This window comes from Sceloporus undulatus, chromosome 2 (genome assembly GCF_019175285.1).
Source record: "Sceloporus undulatus isolate JIND9_A2432 ecotype Alabama chromosome 2, SceUnd_v1.1, whole genome shotgun sequence".
In the NCBI taxonomy this organism is placed as follows: Eukaryota; Metazoa; Chordata; class Lepidosauria; order Squamata; family Phrynosomatidae; genus Sceloporus; species Sceloporus undulatus.
The window spans coordinates 103,601,870-103,619,308 of record NC_056523.1 but is presented as its reverse complement, the minus strand read 5'-3'; the positions used below and the strand labels follow the sequence as shown (position 1 = coordinate 103,619,308).

General features: G+C 41.2%; 1 long non-coding RNA gene across 1 annotated transcript; it reads right to left on the bottom strand.

Moving 5' to 3' along the window:
- Positions 1-6,662: 6,662 nt before the first annotated feature.
- LOC121924063 lies at positions 6,663-11,905 on the bottom strand. Its single transcript, XR_006102518.1, has 3 exons — positions 11,827-11,905; positions 8,150-8,282; positions 6,663-7,865 (listed from the first exon to the last, which is right to left on the bottom strand). It is a non-coding gene; the product is annotated as an uncharacterized LOC121924063 (long non-coding RNA).
- Positions 11,906-17,439: the final 5,534 nt, after the last annotated feature.

Genomic DNA, 17,439 nt, shown 5'->3' with positions numbered 1-17,439 from the left:
GTAGCTGGCAAAGATACTCAATTGCTTTTCACGAATGACATTAAAAGATCACCACTCATCTTTTGCAGCATCAAAGGCTGTACTGACTGCCTTCCCTGCCATTTCTAACCAAGTAATGCTCATGTTGTGACTGTAGAAATGGAACCAATATACAAATAATAACCAAAGTCTTCCCATTCTTCATGGTTGTAAAATCTGCAACCTGTATGAAATAACTCTGCTTGTTCTGCCATCAGAAAGCAGGTGTTTTGAAATGTAGCCACCACATCTGTTTGATCATATGGATAGACAGTTGTTTTACAAAATGATTCCCAGTGAAGCCAGATATCAGTGATCGTCAGGGACTTCCATGTCAGTGGGGCACTGGATCTGTTGAGAATCTAAGTATGAATTTTGAAGGAGCTATACAAGGAGCTAGACTCTCTACATCAGGTTCAACAGCTTGGGCAGCTCCTTTAAAGTTCAGAGTAAGTCCTTACATGTTTCTGACACAGAACCAACCAGCTGCCAGTGGACATCATCCTGACCCTGGAAATCCCTCCACCTTGTCCTTGCCTTCTTTGATGTGATCCATCACAGATCTCATTTTACCTAAGTAGTCTGTTGAGATGCCAATAGATATAGGATGCTGATGAAGCCAGGGTGGTGTAATTGTTTGAGTGTTGGTCTAGGACTCCAGGAGACCAGGGTATGAATCCTTGCTCAGCTATGGAAACCCACTGAGTGACCTTGGTCAAGTTGCACACTCTCACTCTCAGAGGAAGGCAAAGGAAAAGCCCTCATAACAAATCTTGTGAAGAAAGCCCCATGATAGATTTGCTTTAGGGTTGCCACAAGTCAAAAATGACTTGAAAGTACACAATAACAACAGCCGATGAAACATTGAATTTTCCAGAAGGTGGGCACATATCCTCTGTTTCAGTGTGAAGGAAATGGTGTTTTTACTGTAGTGACTGACAACTGTGGATACAACCATAGCGCAGAATTAAAGCAGTTTGACACAACTTTAACTGCTATACTTCTGTCCTAAAGAATTGTGAGATTTGTAGTTTGATGAGGTATTCACCCTTGTCTTGGTGCCTCACCAAATTACAAATGTCAGACTGTTTTAACTCTGCTATGTAGATCCACCCTACGCAGAAGAAGAAGAAGAAGATGGTACTGGGCTTGTTCATCATACTCACTACCTACTTTGACACTGTAAGTTTAAAGCTGCTTATGTACTTTGATCTTGTCTTCAACAGAATCATTTCCCTATTGAATAATTTGTCAACAGTTATCTTGGGCAAATATCCCTATGTCAAATAATACATTTTTGTATCTCTCCATTTCTATTCAGCATCTTCTAACATGTATATGAGCATCCTCTGGGGCACTGAATGAACTTTCTTGAATGTTCTGCAGCTGCTTTGGGCAAACCTGGCAGTGGAAGTCAACAACTGAAGAAAGAGATTCAATTTCAATATGTTGGTTGGACAGAGGAAAGAATAATCCCTTGGGCACAAGTAGGATCAGAATCTGCATCACAATTTTAGAAACAGGCCTAACATGGTATAACATCATATAGCTTTAACCATGGATGGGCAATTGCCAAGGGGATGGGAGGGTAATTTTCAAACACTCACCCCCATCAGCCATATTAGTGAGTCCAGATGCATAAATGGTTGTAATTTTCCAGTATCATTTGTGCATGGTTTCCAGTGTTTTTATGGCAGTTTTCAAGTGGAAAATAGCAAGTACGCTCAACCAACCAAAATCACACTGGGGGGAGAGGGAAACAAAAAATTGACGAGAGACTTGTGGGGATAAAAAATGTGGGATTTGGAGCTATATGTGCCCATAGCCCAAACTTTCCCATCCCCTTCTCTGACTTCTGTTGTTTACTTCTCCAACGATACACCAATGGTACACCAGTGTGTGAAGCAGCACCTTGCCATGGTGAGAGCTTGTGAGTGGAAAAAAAAGAGAGAGAGAGAGCTTGCTACTGTGTGTGGGACATCCCAGTCCTAGTTGCCTACATGTATATTCTTTTAGGCAGGATATTTGGTCCATTAGGAGCTACAACTTACCTATAGAGATGGGATGTCCCCATACATCTTATGAGTACCTTTCCAAGATTGTTTCATTAGTTGTACATGACCACTGAGGAAGACACATATGTCGAAATGCGTTTGGTCAACATTTACTATTTTGTAATGGGTATACTGTATTATCCCTTTTAACTTGTTAGTCATTGTGCACTCTCTAACCTGTTGTATACCCTTTAATCTCATTCTGTGAGGCACAAATGAACTGATATTTCATGTACAGTACTGTATATGTTTCCATGGGATTTGCAGTTTTCTGGCCCAATACTGATTGCTCATTTTATGTTTATGTCTGTTAGGGCGTAGCCCACAGGCTTGAATTACCTTTTATAGATCGCATGCTTTGTATTTTCAAAAAAAAATTTAAATACATTTATTGCATTTGAGTGCAATACACTGTTTAAATAAAATTGCCGAGTGTCCATCTCCCCTAAACTTTTTGCTCATTCACTCGAGAGCTTGTGAGTGACATCTAAAGGCACCTGAGGACCCTTCCATTCCTGAAATAGGCCTCTCTCCCCCTACTCCACCTTGGATCTTTCTACACTAGGCTGCAAGAAGAGGGAAAATCCTTGACTAGTGTTCCACTAGACGAGAGACAAAAAGAAGGAATGGAGGAAAGAAAAAAAAGGAATGAAGCAGACTTTAAGTCTAACTGGTTTTTATTTTAGGATGGTTTTTTTTAACCTTCCCCAACCTTACTCCCTTTAATCTTGCAAGAGACTAACACAGTTTTGTTGTCGCTGTGTGCCTTCATCATTTCCAACTTATGGTGACCCCTAAGGCAAATCTATCATGCAGTTTTCTTGGCAAAATTTGTTCAGAGGGGTTTACCTTTGCCTCCCTCTAAACCTGAGTGTGATTTCTTTGAAAACTAGGTGACAGATAGATGCAAGTTTCTGTTTAGGGCAGGAGTGGGCAAAGTGCAGTCCCTAAAGGCTCTTTTTGCATCCCTCTGCTTTCCAGATGCCAAAATTACTTTTTTGAGGGCTCACAATGAATTTTCACTCCTTCAGAAGAGGTAAATGACCTTTTCAGTAGGTTGTTGCAGATACTCCCAGTACTGCTTAAATAATACCCATTTTTAACACCTAATATGGGCCATTTGTTTTAGGTTTGTGGAGTTGGGGGCACCATTTGCCAGCCCCTGCAGACTCCCATAACTCCCAGAGGCAGAAAAGTAGCCCACAGACTCCCCGCAATTGCCCATCCCTGGTTTAGGGCAACTGAAGTTGGCTTTGAAGGTAAATGTCACCTCAGAAATCCAATTCACATAGGTCAGAAATATACAGATATGAATGGGAACTATTTGAGAGGTGAATTGAGAGTGGAGGAAACTTAAAGGTTACCTACAAAAGCTAGTAAATCCCCTTTAATGTTACTGTAGCCTAATGAATGATAAATAGTGCACCAGAGAAGACTGAGCAGGGATGATAGAAAATCATGATGCTGGAGGTATTGATCAGTTTTACTTACTCAAACTGACATCATAAACAATTAAATAAAGGCATGACAGAGGCTGGGATCCTAGTCTTAAATGGCCAGGCAGAATTTTTTTTCCGTAGGTGTCCAACAGAAATAGGATGCACACTAAGTATTTTGTAAAACTGCTGGTGTCATGCATGTGGAGCCCAGGAAGACTGGAGAGTGCAGGGCATGTACTAAATCTTATGGAATTTAAAAAGTGAGCTCTAAGAAAGTCCTCTAGTCTCTGTCTCACAACAGGATGGAATTGGCAGGCTGCAGAATCCTTTGTTTTCTCAAAACATATGAGACCAAATCTGTTTAACCTTTTCGCATCCTGTGGTTCCTGGGATATGACCACAGTAGCATTTGGTCTAGAAACTAAATTGCTGGGTGTAGGTGAAAGCAGTTCTCCACTTGCTCTGAAACAAATAGAAGATAAGATAACATTTTTATTCTGGAGCCTGCCACCCTTTTATAGTGGGCTATGAAAGCAAATCATGTGTCATTTTGTACTCTTTCCCCCTGCAATGCAGACACGACTCACACGGAGAACTCTGTGAAGGAATAATCACAATAGTGGTTCCTCTGGCTGCAATACCTTAGCTACCTTTTTTCTCAATGCTCTCAGTGGCATGAATCCAATATATCAATATTCCGTGCGCAGCCTGGGGGTGCTTCTTGACTCGTCGCTTCACCTGACTGCTCAGGTGAATGCGACGGTCAAGAGCACCTGTTATCAGCTTCGGCTGATCCGCCAGCTGCACCCATACCTGGCCCAGAGGGACCTAGAAACGGTTGTACATGCTCTGGTAACTTCGAGACTGGATTTCTGCAATGTACTCTACATGGGGCAACCCTTATACCAAACTCGGAAGTTACTAATGGTGCAGAATATGGCAGCCCGGCTGGTCACTGGCGCTCCCAGGACCAGCCATATAACACCGGTTTTAAGAGATCTCCATTGGCTGCCCATTCGCTTCCGAGCTCAATATAAGGTGTTGGTTATTACCTATAAAGCCCTAAATGGCATGGGCCCAGGATACCTAAAGGACCGCCTCTCCCCGTACATTCCGCCTCGCACCCTCAGAACATCTGGGCAGCAATTACTGAAGGTGCCTGGGGCTAGGTTAACCTCCACCACGCGGAGGTCATTTTCCACGGCTGCCCCAGCCCTTTGGAATACGCTGCCCATTGAGCTCCGCTCATCTACCACCCTGGCCCAATTCAGGAAGGACTTAAAAACCTTCCTGTTTCAACAGGCATTCCCCGATTAAATATCCTGTGGGCCTCCCTCCTCTACCGTGGCCAAAAGGTTGGGCTATGGGGCTTTTTCTGTTATTTTTTTGATGTACTGATGTTTTCGTATGGTTTTAATTCTTTGTATTATAATATGGATTGTGTATGTTTTTAATTGTTCTGTAAGCCGCCCTGATCGTTGGAAGGGCAAGGTATAAATAAAAATTTTATTTTATTTATTTTTATTCATTGAGCAGTTGGGGGAAAAGATTGCACATAGTGTTCAGTTCCACCTGTCTAAGGCAGTGCTTTGAGAACTTAAGAGGAGCTCTGTTAGCTCACACCAAAGGCTCATCCAGTCGAATATTTTGTTCACACAGAGACCAACCTGCCATTCATAGGAACCCCAGCAGTAGATCAGAATGGCATGCACTAAACAGAAATAACAAAAAGAACAGTACAAGAGACAATAATAATGATTATTTTCCTGTCCCATGAACCAAGCTCACACCCATTATTGGTGTAATTGGGCACAGAATTAAACTCACACCCAGCAGGAGGGTCCACCTCATTGGTGACCTTCAAAGCTACCATGACCACCACATCCTGCTGCTGCTGCTTACTCACCTGCCTCCTCACCATTTGAACAGTGGTGATTAGAGGAACCCAGGAGATACAACTGGTTCAAGGGATCATATTATATGGCAGGAAGGGCTTTGGTTTTTCAGCTTTTTTGCTGTTAAGGACAATTTCAGAAGGTCTCCACAATTACATTGCTGGACTTTGCAGCCCCAATGCCACAGCAATGTTCAAGCTCAGAATCAGTTTCCACATTATACTTCATAGCAAACCAGCCACTTATGCATTGCCAAAAAAAGAGGAGGGGATGAAAGACAGGGCAAAGGAAAGGCATCATCATCATCAAGAGCAAGGGCAAAAGAGAGCACACACCTGCATCCAATCTACATATGCAAACATGTACAGTGGTACCCCGGGATACGAATGCGCCACCTTACGAAATTTCTGGGTTACGAAAAAAATCAATAGGAAAAAACTGTTCCGGGTTACGAAGGTTTTTTCGGGTTACGAAAAATTTTTTGGTGCTTTTTGGCGCTATTTCGCACGAAATCGCGGCTTTTCCCCATTAGCGCCTATGGCTTTTTCGGCTTACGAAGCATTTCGGGTTACGAACGCGGCGGCGGAACGAATTATTTTCGTAACCCGGGGTACCACTGTATAGACACACATTTGTCTACACATGAAAATGTGTATAGACACAGATTTGTAAGTAACCATCACATTTTAAATTGACGTACATTGCTCACTAGCAGGGAAGACCACACTACACTGTTATGTTACTCTGTTCCTACACTACACTGTTATGATGGTTTCATATGACAAACTACCATCCTATCAAATCCTGTGATCTGTAGTTTAGTGATGTACTTAGAATTATCTGCTGTACTTCACAGAAGTGGGCTAGAACTCTCTATCGGAGAATTCTAAGGACTTCTCTAAGCCGCAGTTTCAAAAATTCAACAGGATTGAGTCATGACACTTAAAGTGGATTCATAGTGCTATATGAGGGCAGCATTTATATATTTCATTTCACTTGTGTCTCTGCTTGGTCTGCTATCCAGGAATTAATTCTTTTGGGAGAAAAACCATAGCTTGGTGATAGAGCACATAGTTTGTATCTAGGAGGCCCTGGATTCAATCCCTGGCTGCTCCTGTCATGGTCAATACTAGATGGGGCAATGGTGGGGCTTCATGAAAGCCAGCTTTCTAGGTTCCCTACAAAAAGGGAATAATTTCAACACACAACCATACTTCTCTCCTCCTCTTGCTTTTTCTTTTGATAATGCATAAGTAGAATAGCCACTTATGTATTATTTTTATTTATTTATTTTAATGTGCATGTTTTAAAATTGCTTTTAACACTATAGATTGAATTAAAATCTACTAAAAGCACGACCATTAAAAAATAGCACATATAGATGGTGCAGCACATTATAGAAAGCAAGCATACATCTTCAGGCAGATCTTTGGTCATATGAAACATGACATTTTGCTGCTAAGATTCCCTCAGGCAAATTTCTTGCTGCGGAAAATCACACTACCTATCAAATCACAGGAATTCTTCCTTATTGGCTAATGCTAGTACAGAAAAGCATCCATTAGCAGCAAAAAAAAAAAAAAAAACCTCCAAGATGGGGGGAGCGGATTAGGGAAGAATAACACTGCTGGACCTCATACTGTATCAGGTCTATTCTGGGAACGTTATCCAGAACCTCATGTGCCTATTAGGAAAGCAGCAGGTAGCATGAGGTTCCACATCAGCCTTTTGATGGACCATCCATGGCCAGCAATACAAGCACCAGTGACATTCCAATCTTCAGTGTCACCTGGTACAGTGACCCCCTTTGGCCACCTCTCACCCCTTTGGACTGCTGCTGAGGGGGATGGTTCCATGGCCTCTGAGGGCCCTTCAGAGCCCAGAATCCTGGGCCATTCTCCTCTCTCAAATGACTGTGCAGCCTGCCCTGAGAAAGCTACCTTTCCGCCCCTCAGGTATCATAGAGGATGCTGTTACATCATCAGTGTCGAAAGGAGATTCAACTGTCAAAGCCAGATAATGTCCTGCTCTCAACATTGAACAGGAATTCAGAAAGCCAAAGTCAGAGTCTGAACAAGCTAGAGGTATCTAGTATCCAAAGAGTCCAAGGTTGAGAAAACTGTAAATCAGAAATCAGAAGGGAGTCACAATACCAGAGTCCTTAGGCAATCCAAGAGTGATAAATCCAATGAACACACTTATGACAGCTGAGCCATCAAGAGTAGAACTGAAGTTACTTTCAGCAACTAGACTGGGCGATGTGACCTTCTTATAAAGGCAGCATGCTCAGTCAATGCCCTGACCCCATGCAGTATTTAGCAAGCATGTTCCACAGATGTGCTCTTCCTGATGTTTTGTTTCCAGCTTTTCATTCCGGCTGTGAGTGATGTCTGAGCCAGACACTGAAGCCAAAATCTCTGCCTTTCATCCAACTCTTCTTGCTCTGAAGCCAACCCAACCTGTGGAAGCAAAGAAGGACTTAGCTGGCTATCAAGCACCTGCTGTGACTCTCCCACTGGTCTGTCTGCTTAATCTTCCAAGAAAGACAAACTTTCAATGGGGGTCATGACAGCTAGCTCCTGTGGATGAAACTGATGGCGACATCTTCTCCTTTGCCTTAGGAAGCAAAGCCAGAATTTATTAAGGCAATTACAAATGCACAACCCAGAGTTGCCCATGTATGACTGGTTCATATTCATAATCTTTACATAGCCCCTAGTTTAAGACCCCAGTCACCACTTACCAGGCAGCAGCAGCTGTGACTGGTGGGGGTCTGGTCCTCTGTTGATCAGGAAACAGTTGACTGATGGTCCCACATCCATCACACAAGCAAACTGCAATGGGAGGAGGGATTGCAACAGGGATCCTGCTTCTGGCTGTTGCAAGAGAGATTGCTCATTGGAGGGAGTGGAAACATCAATTAGCAGCTTCCCAGTTGACAAAGGAACAGTGATTACAGTGGTTGATGCCTAATAAGTTGGGAGTTGGGGGGCAGGGGTGTCAAATTGATAGATTACATATTTGTAATTGTTTAAGTGAATTCCAACCCAAAGCATTTTGTGCTGGCCCTATTACAGAATTACAGGTACCAGAGTTTTGTGGCAAAACTGCTTTAAGCCTACAGTATATAGATACTTCTTATACATTCCTAGAGCTCCAGGCTTATTCGGTTTTTTTAACTGAACTAGACTCAAGCAACCTCATGTTTTCCTCTTTCATACCAGTCTACCTAAGAAGAGAGAAATGGTCTTGATCTTGTCATAGCCTGAGGAAACCATGTTAACACCACCTTCCCTGTGGTCAAATGCAATAATACTCCCCATTCACTTTGGTGGCAAGTTTGCGGTGTCTGCAGGAGGAAAATAGTAATAAAAATAATAAATAAATAAAATTGAAGGAGGCTTGCTAAGTTTCTTTGCTATGCAAACAGTGCTTACAAGTGAAGGCCTGCAACATTTCGTGAACCTGGACAACATATTGGAGCAAAGTACAGTGTATTTTGTAGCACAAGACTGTACAGCATGAAGATGTCTTGTTGACTGCTTATTACAATGCTAACATCAGGAAATGATTAACTTTTATCGCAGGCACAAGCTGTCCCTCTCTTCTGGCCTTTTAATAGACACAACAAGCTCTCACTGTCAGAAAAATATATAGTGCCCATAAATATCTCCATTTGTTTAATTCTGATGTTGCCTTTTATTATTGTTTTTTGTTCAAGACATTTCCTCCTTTTGCCTTTTGACAGCTGCAACAAAAATGGCATCATCAACAATACAAAGTCTTATACAAAGCTATACTCAATAGTATCCCTTTTCCTCTACCCCATAGCTCACCACTATGGGAAAGAGCCACTCAACATCACAGCACTCCCTTCCACTCTCAGAAAAATATAATAACAAAAGAGAGGGAAAACCAGTGATAAGAGAGCTAACATATTTATCATGGTTACCTCTTTGCCATTCTGAAAAGTACCAATTGCTCTTGGCACAAGCTATATCAAACTTTATAATAGTATAGTGGGTAAACCCTTTCCATATTTAGATTCTTGACACATGGTTTCCTATTGATAGGTAAATACTGATAGAAGACTAGTTCAGACCGTTTACAGCTTCAGAAGTTTCAGTCTATGATGAAAACAAGCTCATTACACAGGAACTGGACTGGTATTTTTAATCAGTCCTGGTCTCGAGACTAAAATACAATGATGTATCTCTTTGCTGGCAGTCTGTAAGGAAGTCAAAGGCCTACTTTACTTTCATGGTCTTCCTCAGACATTTTTCCATTTTGGAAAAAGACTGTGGTCAAATATCAACAACCTCTTTTGCTATTGCCACTGACAGATTTGAGCTGCCTCAGGATGGCTCAGATCACATTGTGCAACAGCAGCTGGACATCCCTCACACTATTGCCTGACTTGCAGACATCACCCTTAGAGAGTCCCAGCCTAAGTACCCTTAGTAAAGCCTGGCAGAGCTGCACTCTGATACTACCCAACTGCTGTTGTGCAAGGGGTTATTGGATACCTCCTTATACAACATCGCTGACATATTTCACCAAGACTTCAGCTGTACTTCATGAGCTACCAAATCCTTCCAGTTAGGAAATACTGAATTTCCTGAACCTCTTGACTCACAGGGGCACTATGTGAATCCTCATGTATTGTAGCTGGCAGCCCATGGCTGCTAGTCCTTTTCTGCTTAAACTACTCCAGGATATGCTGGTCAGCAAGTGGCAGACCTGAACAAAAGATGACATGAAATATTGGGACTGTCGTCTGAGATTAACTCTTAACTAAACCCTTCTTAAGGAGTCACTGCAAGTACCAATCTTCACTGTGCACACCAGCAGAAACAATAGGAATGTACTTGCACTCCATGGTTATAGGAAATTCTACATACCACACTTTTTTCTGATATTACTATAAGTCTCATTTAATACATTCTTTTATCTTTTTATCTTTTTCTTTTTTTAAAACTGTGGAAAAGCAGCAATCAAATGAACTAATAATGATGGTGATTGATAAATTTGGCATGGAACATTTGAGCCAAAAACGTTAAAGTAGTTTTGGCCAGTGCTTAATTTTTCAAATGAGAAGTGCTGGTCTTCAGCCAGGACATCAGAGCCTATGGACGGGAACGTCTGTCCCCAAAAGACCAATGTAGTCAGACTGGCTGCTATTAGTCTGAATTGGATCAGCTATCATGAGTCAAATCAGCTGCCACTAGTCCGAACCAGAACACCTGTCCCCAAATGACCAGTATATTCAACTTGGCTGCACTCCTATTCACAGTGGAACTGAGCCTTTCTGCAAATGGTCAGCTGCACTGTCTTTGCTTTTTGGATTTTGCATAGTTCCTGAATGTGAACTGAGCATTAAAAATGAGTTCTGGATATGAGTACGTACAAACCCCTGTCAGGGTCTGGTGGAGGAAAAATATTTTTAGCAGCTCCCAGTATCTCTCAGCCAGCATGGATTGGAATTGTCCCAAAAAAGTAACTTTTTGAAATTTGGATTTATTAATGCTGGTTTTTAAAAGGTTTTTAAGTGCAACTAGTAGCCTTCTGGACTTGTTTGAAAATGATGTAGCCAGTCATTAATGCAGGGCTGGCTGAGGCAACAAGGCTCCCTCTTCCTGAAGGTCTTTTATGAGTCCTTCCAGATGAATCCATTTTAGTTTCAGCCCACACTCGCCCCTATACATTTTTTATTTTATTTTAAGTGGTGTTACTTAGGTTCACTTTCCTTTCCTGCCTCTCCTGCAAGCTTTTGCTTGTTATAGATTTAGCAGCTGGAGCCAATTGGATTTGTTTGATTTTCCTGTTGATGGTTATTAGGCACACAGGAAGTGCCAGAAGGGATTTGCCTTGAGTTCAAAAATCCATTCCCATTACCGCCACTGGGTCTTTAATTATAGATCGTGTGCAGCTTCTGACTTTTTCTTGATTTTGTTGTTGTTGATGTTGTGCTTTTAAGAGACCAAGAGATATAGTCTCTGCTTTCAGGATGGAGACCTTCAGCCAGTACATGATAACTTCACTCCTGCTCCCTTTTCTCTGAAGATTTCATACCTTCCAATATTTCACAGATGAAAACTGGGATACTCGTAGCCGAGCAACATCAGAGTGCAGCAGAAAAGTTGTGGCCAGGCAGCAAGAAAGCAAAAGTTACTTAATGAGGACGAATACACAAAACTACTACTTTAAGCAGGGAAACCTTATAATTTATGTAATGAATTTAGAAAAGTCTGGGGAAAAACCACAAGTCAATAAATACAATATTTTCTGTGTGTGTGTGCATACATGCTTATGCATTGCATGATTAACATGATTTCCTCTCCCTGTCTCTAAGGATATCTCCTCTTAATTGGCAAGGCTCTTCCCTCCCCCTCCTTTTTATAAGGTATTTGATTTGCTTACCTCAAGAAGCAATTTGGAAGCACACAGCACAGGATGTTATGTTCCAAGGCTGGGAGAGGCAACAGCCCTTTGCTTTTCAGAAGGGCAACATTTGATCCCCTCCTCTTTCTCCCTCCTGTTGAGTTAATTAAATGCAAACTACTTTTGCACTTTGAACTTAGTCTGCAGCAACTGAAGTAAACCAAGGATGAAGGAATAAAGTGAGAGTAGGAGAAGGAGACCAGGACTTTTAAAAAGCAGTGGAGAAAGTAGGACAGCAAAGGACTAAGCAAAGCCACTGCTGCCAAAATGGGACAGTTGGAGGGGATGGGCTTTTACCATTTTCTAAAACAGGCTGCGCCTTTTGCCATGGGAGGTGCAAGGAGCAAAAGGATGACTTAACTGAAAACCAAGACCTGTCAAACCTAGGAGATGATACAGACATTCCCAGGCCTATCCCAGGAGCCCTGGTGGCACAGTGGTTAAATGCCAGTACTGCAGCCACAAGGCTCCAGGATCCACTCAGCTTTGTATCCTTCCGTAGGTCACTAAAATGAGTCCCCAGTTTGTTGGGGAAAGTTAGCTTACACATTGTAAACCACTTAGGGAGGGCTTAAGTGCACTGATAAGTGGTATAGAAATGTACTTCCTATCGCTATATTGCTATCCCAAACCTAAGCAGCCCACTTTCCTGAACAATACTTGAAGTTACCCAAGGATTAACCACTACTTATATTTCCTCACCCATCCCAACACCGCAAACTTTCTGTGCCTTCTCTGTAGATTCCAAGCTTCCCCCACAACAAAAAGACTTTTCAAACCGTTCCAATCCAAAGCATGTTAGAAGAGGGTATCACAACAGGGAAGATCCTTTGCCTCCAAGCGAATCTAGGGCCTAAATCCATTTGGTACACCCAACTAGATTAGACCCATTGACTTACCATTCAGCAGTTGACTCAATGGGTTTATTCCAGTATGGGCAAGCAACCAGATTTAGAAAAAATAGTGCACCAGCTGTAACCAGGGTGAACACATGTTCTAACAACAAAAGAGGACAAGGCACCACAAAATGTAGGATGTTAAAGGAAAATGTATGGCATTATGAAATAAAAGCTAAGAACAGTCATATAAACATGCTTCTTAGTCAGGGTCAAAATGGAGGACATTTTGGAATTCCTCCTGGACAGAAAGTTGAAATGTAGGACATGTCCTGGAAAAGGAAGACGACTGATAACCTGGTTGTAATCCAGGTGCCTGCATACATTCATTGCCTGACCCAACCACACACCGCCATTTGTGGCAAGAACTTCTTCATCATTTGGAGCTGGAGAACAAATGTGGTGCAGTGGTGTGGATTGGGACTTAGGAGGTCCAGGTTCAACCTCCCACTGAAATTCACTGTGTGAGCTTGGACCAGTCATACTGATTTTCAGTGTGACCTACATTGCAAGGTTATTGGCAGGAGAAAACAGGGGAAAGGAATGTCATAATCAGGACACAATGTAACTAGTTAATAAAATGAATACATTCATTAAATTGGAGAGAAATTAAAATACCATGTGGACAGACTGGGCAGCTCTGTGGTTCACTGGTTTTACTTATTTTGAAGACTTTTTTTTAGTTTGTTATTTAAATGTTATTCTTTTCATTGTGTTTGGATGCCACTTTGATATCCATGAAGGACGATTAAAATTATTTACATAAATTTAAATAAAAGGCAGGGGAGGAAAGGCTGTATATGTGGGTAAATATCTTTTTCCAGATGGGTCGTTCCTCCAGTTTGGGCCACAGGGACATAACAATGCCCCTTTATCTCATTTAAAGAAATAACTATAGCAGAACCTGTGCATAATCTGGAAGTAACACAAGGAAAAGATTTGCTTGTGAAGGGCTTTTCAAAAGACTGCGGGAGAGGGAATGTGTGTGTGTAACCACAACAAAACTCAAGCTTCTATCTGGTACTTGGATAAGACTCAAAGCTAGAGCTCCCAAGGTCATCAAAGTCAAGTTAGAGCAACATAAAAAGACATGTTGACAGCTCAGCAGTGTTAGAGCAGGAAATAATGTCCCAAACAAGAGGATAGTCCACAGCTGATCAATACTTATCTTTGCACTGTGACATAGTAATTGTGTCAAGCCAAGGGAAGTGACAAGGGAGAAAGTAAAGAACAGATGTTTATAACAGAGGCAATGTCTGGAACGGCAGCAATAAAAGAATAAATCCAGGACTCTGGGATCAGTTTAGCATTTACTGTGCAGTACAATCAAGGCTGAGAACCACTGGTTAGTCTTGGAGAGCCTAGGTTCAAGTTAGGAGACCTTGGACAAGTCACCATTTCCCAGTCTGATCTACTCTGCACTGGCAGTTAAATCTACTTTACAGGGTTGTTCTGAGGGTAATGGGGGGGGTAAAAGCCAAATATGCTGCTCTGAGCTTGTTGGTATACAGGCAGGACATTGCTGAAATGAATAAATAATCTTATCAGAAGCTCCACTGATAGGACTTGCTCCCTAGTTAAGGTAAAGGTTTCCCCCTTTTAAATGGTTGTCAAGAGCTAACATAGTCAAAGACAACTCCACGGTCATGTGGCCAGCATGACTGCACAGAATGCAGTTCTGGTAACTATTTATCTACTTGCACTTTTACATGCTTTTGAACTGCTAGGGTGGCAGAAGCTGGGACAAGTGATGGGAGCTCACCCCGTCACATGGCACTTGGGCCTCAAACTGCCAACCTGCTGAACTTCAGAACAGCATCTTAACCACTGAGCCACTGTGTCCCTTTCAAGACAAAAGCTACTTCTTAGGAACCATGACAGATAGTATAATGAAAACTATTCATCATCACTCATCATAAAGAAGCAATGGAAGACTCCCCACCCCCATTATTAGGGGCATGCTCTATATCATAGATTCTTGATTCTCAAGCCCTGGAAGCAAATCTTGAATACTTATGTAAGGAGTAAGGCTAACAGGGCTGCAGTCTAATCTTGCAGGAAACCAGAATTTAGCTTGGCAGAGGGAAAGAGAAAATAATGAAGATGGGACTTCACAAAAAGATTAAGGAGTTTATAGGTGAGGAGAAAGTATATTAATTAAATATTCCCACTGGTGAATCTTGGGGGGGGTACTTAGAGGTTTTGTGGGTTTTTTAAAATTAGATCTTGCAGGCTACTGCTGCTGTTGTTCACAACTACACTCACAACAAAGTATGGCCATGGCAGAAGGTGAACCACAGCACCAGCTGAGCAGCTGCCATGCATGGATTTGGAAAAAGATGAGATTCTTGAAAAATAGTTCTGTTTTGCGAGTGGGGGAGAAGAAGGCAGGTCAGATGTTAAATGAGGAGGAAACTCCCAAATCATATTGAAGAAACCCACACCCTTGGGTACACTTAAAATAACATCTGGGTTCCATCTGTTGTTGTTATTGTTGTTGTGTGTCTTCAAGTCATTTCTGACTTGTGGTGACCCTAAGGTGAACCTAAGGTGAGGTTTTTTTTGGCAAGTTTCTTCAGAGAGGGTTTGTTATTGCCATCCCATGAGGCCGTGAAAGTGTGACTTGCCCAAGGTCACCCAGTAGGTTCCATCTAGGACTTATTTTCTGAGATCAAGAGCAAGTGCTAGCACAGGCACAGCAAAGTGCAGCAAGGGCACCTTTGCCTAGCAAAAGTGGACTGTATTTGTTATAGGTATCATGCACAGCTGAGTAAAAGTAGGTGCATTGGTGCGTTTCCCCAGATAAACCATTTAAGCTGACCAGAGCCCAGAAAATGTAAACTTTGCATTTAGACAGTTTAGAGAGAGGTTTTCGGTAGATAAAAAAATGGAAGGAATAGGTGCGGTAGATGCACAACTAGAAAAAATTATCAATAACCCAAAAAAACAAATTGCAAAGTTTTATAATTTAATCAGAAATTTTGAAATGGAAACTGAGGTAGTTAAAGAATACAGTATATGATAAAATGGTCAAAAGACATAAAAGAACCAATTCATTTACAACAATGGGAGAGAGTTTGGAAGGGAAGACTGAAATTAACACCAAGTATGGAAATTAAAGAAAATATTTATAAATCAATGTACAGATGGTACTTGACACCATTTAAACTCTCTAAAATGTTTAACAAAAACAACACCTGTTGGAAATGTAAAAAGGAGGTTGGCACTTACTTCCATAGTTGGTGGAAATGCCCATTAATAAATACATTTTGGAAAGAGATACATAAAGAAATCAAAAAGATGTTACCAGTTAGAGGAAAACCAAGCCCGACAATGTATCTTCTAAACATCACAGAGAATTTCAAGGACGACCCAAATAAAGAAAGACTTTTATTTTATATGATAGTGGCGGCAAGATCAGTGACTGCAAAAAAATGGAAGACGGAAGAACTACCAGTAATTGAAGAGTGAAGATTAAAGATGATGAGCCTTCTCGAGATGGACAAATTAACAACATTATTGGGAAAAGGATCACTAGATGATTTTTATCGGGTGTGGGATCCATGGTTAAAATATGTTAAATAAGGATTGATATAATAAGACTCCAAATGAAATACTGGATAGAATACTAGGATTATGTGATTACTGGGGTGAGTGAATACTAGAATAGTAAGAAGGAACTAGATTAGAAAATGGAAATGTAGTTATAGAAAACTTAAGATATATTTCAAGATTTAATAATTGTTTATTTAAAAGGGGATAAAAGAGTTTGTGGAAATTTGTAGCCACCAAAGAAAGGAATGATTCCGAGATAAAGGAAGTAATAGGACAAGATTAGAAAGAGAAGAAGGAAATTTTACAATTTTTTTTCTAACTGTATTTTTTATCTTTTATTGTATGTTATGATTGCTTTTTATATACTGTAATTGTAATAATCAATAAAGTGGGGAAAAAAAGAAAAAAAAAGAAAATGTAAACTAAACTTCACACAGAGTGCCACACCTGTGTCCTTACACCAAACATCTCCTGCCTCACCCCAGCACAGAAGCTGTTGGTGGCACAGAACAACCTGTCTTGCACCATCATGACCCAGCTCAAATTCTATACTTTGCGCCATCAAGACAAAGTAAACATGTGACTGATTGGTAGGTGCAAATAAACACGGCAAGAGATAAGGTGCTGATACTTTGTTCCTGGTGTTTCGAGCAGGTCTGTTTGAACAATATTAGAGAAACACAGAGAGGTTTCTTGGCATACAGTGCATCTGAAACTATTATTCTGTTCCAATTTTCTACCAGTGACTATTATTTTCTTGTTTCTATTGCTTGAGTGCTTGGGTTGTTATGACAGCATGTGGTCGCACAGTATTCACCTATGTTTGCCCATATAAACAACCTGGCTCTCTATGTTGGAAAGACATGGAGTTTCTTTACTCTTGATATTGCAGCAGGGTTTCCACAGTGTTCAGTGCAGAACTCAGAAGGGGAGACATTAATTCCTGAACTGGAGAGTTTCTGTTATACTTCTAGATGTGACTAACAAATATCAAGAACATTACATTTTGTCCATAGCTGCACCTGTAGTCCATGAAAAAAATAAGCCTCATAGGCTGCAGCCTCATAGCTCATGAAATTTGGCAAGGGAAATATAAGGATAACTTGGCAAGGAAAATGTTGATATCCTAGTTTCTGCCAGG